The sequence below is a fragment of the Amphiura filiformis genome, chromosome 16, assembly GCF_039555335.1.
Source record: "Amphiura filiformis chromosome 16, Afil_fr2py, whole genome shotgun sequence".
Lineage (NCBI taxonomy): Eukaryota > Metazoa > Echinodermata > Ophiuroidea > Amphilepidida > Amphiuridae > Amphiura > Amphiura filiformis.
This window is the reverse complement of record NC_092643.1, coordinates 55,130,835-55,135,140: the sequence shown is the minus strand read 5'-3', so window position 1 is coordinate 55,135,140 and position 4,306 is coordinate 55,130,835.

The following is a 4,306-nucleotide window of genomic DNA, read 5'->3' as shown; positions in this document are numbered from 1 at the left end:
AATGTATTTGTAAAAAAACATAACAAAGTAAATACATTTCAAAAAAGCTATATTTCGTGAAAGAAACAATATCTAGAGTACACAGCCACGTTAATTTACATACTCCCTCTGAAATGGCCCCAAAATAGGCTGTTCCGTTTAATTTACATACTCCCTCTGAAATGGCTGTTCCATTTAATTTACATACTCCCTCTGGAATAGTTTTCCCCTAATCATATTGCATAGCCTCACTGTGAATAAGAGAGACTGGGAGGGGACTTTTTACAATTTCTTTATTTTAAAGTGCTACGACAGTGCAACCTACATTCAATGAAAGCTTGTGACTTGGACTTTCACTTTTTACACATTTTCTGCCCAATTGGGCGACTTTTTACAACTGAGGTGCCAAAAGATAGCAGCCTTTATGTAACCAAATGCTTTGTCAGGCCAGGCAAACATGTTGTGAAAGTTGTAATTATATCGAGGTTTTATCTGCAATAGCTACCCTATAGACATTTGACCATTTCTACATTCTATATTGTACATAATCTTAAAATAAACCACCTGACAGCTATTGCATAAACCCTACATATGTGTTTTTACAATTTTGTGTATAAGAGATAAAGTACACATTTGGGTTTAGGGCAAGAAAACCCTATCTGCAATAGCTGCCATGTGTTATACTCTTAAATGTGTTCAATATAGCAATATAGAATGTAGAAATTACCCAGATGTCTATGGAGCAGCTATGGTCCTAAACCCTCAATATAAACACCCAGATGTTTGTCTCCAAGAGAAGTACTTTAATGGTTGAATTAGCATTATTGTTATCTTATTGACTCTATGCAGGTCGTAAAAATTTGGCCATGCGTTATATTAAGGTGAGACGGGTGTAATTTGTTTTTGTGTGAAGAACATAGAAATTCCAAACTTGATACAAAGTAACTGATATAAACAAACAATAACTCAAATGTTAAGCATATTAATTAGCTATTTTGCATATTTAATTAGGGAAAATGCTACAAACTAAAAATGTAGCTCCACTATATAATGTCCTATCAAGATACATGAGGTGTCAAATTAAAGAACTTGCAAAGATATCATGAACCTCTGCTAACATCAGGGTTGTGGGGTTTTGTAATAATGTATGCACCAAATTGTGTAAATTAATTTGACCAAATATTTCTATAAACATGATAAATGTCCCAGTTCAATTTGATTGTAGGTCCAAGCTCTAGGAAATAGTATAAAAATGTGTTGAAAATAAAGAAAAACAAAGAAAATAATAAAAACATGTTGTTTTCCGAAAACAAAAAACGCTCTGGCAGAGCTTTTTAAAAATCCAATTTACATAACCATTTATAAACATAATAAATGTCCCAGTTCAAGCTCTAGGAAATAGTACAAGAATGTGTTGAAAATAAAGAAAAAATAAAGAAAATAATTAAAATATGTTGTTTTCAGAGCTTTGTTAAAATCCAATTTGCATAACCGTTTGCAATTTCTTAAATGTATTATCTAAAGTACATATGCTAATAATAAAAAAAAACACATTTTGATATAATGATGATTTCTGGGTTTCTATTAAACACCTGTACCACCTTAATTGGAAATGGTCACAGTTGATGAACATAATTATATTCTATAAAGGTAAACATGTAAAAAGGTATGTTCAGACGTGGGTACTAGTCGGTGTAAATTTACACCAGAATTTTCACCGACACACACGTTCACACATGCTTTACACTCTGACTAATTTGCCATGGCCGCACAGCTAAATTTAACACCCCCCTCACAAGTAAGTAAGTAATGACGGCGGAGGAGAATACTAGCTGGTCAGAGAGTTTAATCCTATCAAGCATATAAATAATACCTGAACAATCACCGTCATTTCATCGATTTACTACAAAATATATTGTACAGGGTGTCCCAGAAAAAATTACCGAGCGAATGAATTTGGACGTAAGTCGAGAAATAGACATCGGAATCCAAAAATCTAAAAGTCAGCGTGTAGCGCATCTTATTCTGTATCTTATACGCTAATTTTACTGGAATCGGTCGACTGATTGTGAAGAAATGAGCGATTACATAACGCATGCGTCAATTCACTTCATTCCAAGTTTGAAAGATAGATCATTCAACACAATGCGCAATAGTAGTTAACTGTCAATGGGCTTCATATTTTGTACCCTGAAATCCTTTTCGTTCTTTTTAAATAATCTGTTTCTTGCAAAACATTTGATCAGGTTTTGTTCAAATTTGAAAACCCACACGAAATTGAAAATGAAAGCTTGCATGTAAGATGATGCTCGGTACTTGTAAATATCTTTTTTTCGTTAATGTTGATATAAATGTTGCACAATGAATTCCATCTGGCTTTAAAACAATTCTCACACACATTAATGTTTTTGGAATATTTCCAAGAATTTGTAATGCAAAGTTTGAATCTTTTAAAACTTCAATAATTATTAATGTTGCATGGTATCAAAAATCACAGGTAAAGCTGTAAGCACTTGTTCATTGTCATTCTTGGCTCAAATGTTCTTTGGAAAGTTAAAAAATAACATATTTGCACAACCTAAAGAATTAAAGCTAGAAAGCTTCCAATTTCAGAAATAAGTTTTCTCGGACAAACTGTTATTTATCTTCAGTGAAAACATGAATAACATAACACCGTCGGATTATAAAATAGATAATGTGGATTAATTTAATGAGATACACAACCTTTAGGAAGCGGTGAGCGAGTATGAAAAAAGCGCCCGTTGATCAAACTTGGAATGAACTGCATTGATAGGCGCATTATGTAATTGTTAATTTCTTCGCAACCATTCAACCGAATCAAACAAAGTGTTCGTATGTGATGCACAACAAAATAGGCTATGCGCTACATTTTAAATTATTTGATTTTGATGTCTAGTTCTCGACTTACGTTCACTTTTATTCACTCTGTATTTTTTTCTGGGACACCCTGTATACTCAAAATATAATTTTAAAATTTTAAACCTGTTAACTTATATATTTGTGTACTAAAGTATATTGACACGTAAATAAAATCATGTTGAAGACAAAATGGCCGCTAATCCGCCTATTGTCTCAGACCTAGGCTACATCTTCCGGTTTGGTTATGTAACCTAGGATGCTTATCCCTTTGTATTCCTGGGGCAGCTCTGCACAGGCCTACACGTTGTTGCTTTCAACATGGAAGAAAGAGATGAGAAGGAACCACAACGACTTCGATCGGCCAAGTTTTAATCTGCTTATCTATTGACGCATGAAAAGAAAAGCTATCAATGGTACTTCCTTTCATGTATGATCCATTTACCGCGATCGATGCTTGGCGAAATCATTACTGGAAAAAATGTATAACAAACCCATCCACGAACAAACAAACGCTACCCAGAAGTAAGATTATGGAATTTCACTGATGCTCTGAACATGTATAGTAGCTTTGTTTTAGGATCTACAGTCAAACTGTTTTCTTGATCGTGTTGTGTATAAAATGTCCTATAAAACATCAAAAAGGTAATCAAAATCGGCCGTTTTTTTGCTGAGTTTCATCTTTAGCAAATAAGGTAAGATTTTGGTGACTTTTTCGATGAAAAATAAATGTAAAATGTTCTTAAATAATGCACAATGTTCCGGTTGAGTCCGGTACATAAAACCTGTTTAATTTAATAGTTTATATGTGTATAATCGTAACTAGCTAACTCGTTTCAGTGCCAAAGACTGCCAACTCTGAGAAAAAAGTCATCAAAGTTCGGAAAAATTGGGCAAAATGGAAGAAAAAGATGTAGGCCATCAATGACCGATGATCACGTCACCAGAGAAAATCCTATAGGGTGCTTGCACGGAAGGTCATTAGTTCAAATCATCCTTCACACACGCTCCAGAAGACATGCAAATACATGGAATACAATACCAATCACCTATTTAACGCGGGGTATTGATCAAAGTAAATCCTCATGAATAACAATGTCAACTAAATGTCGGTAAAGGGAGTGGACAAAGTGAATGCGTTCGTTGTGGTTCCTTCTTATCTCTTTCTCCATGCTTTCAACAACTTAAAAGTGGCGAGAGTTCCAGTATGATTGGATATCATCGAATAAAAATAAAATTTGTTTATTTATTGGTCAAAACCAGAGGAGGCTTAAAGGCATTCCTACAATGCACTATGATTGGGAAATTTGATCAATATAACCTAATTTTAAAGGCAAAGTCCCCATTGCCACACACACAAAATGGTAATTTTAAAACTGCAGCCAACAAGCTAATAGTTGAGACTTATGACTGATATTTGATTTTCTTACAGAAAATATTCATATTGTCC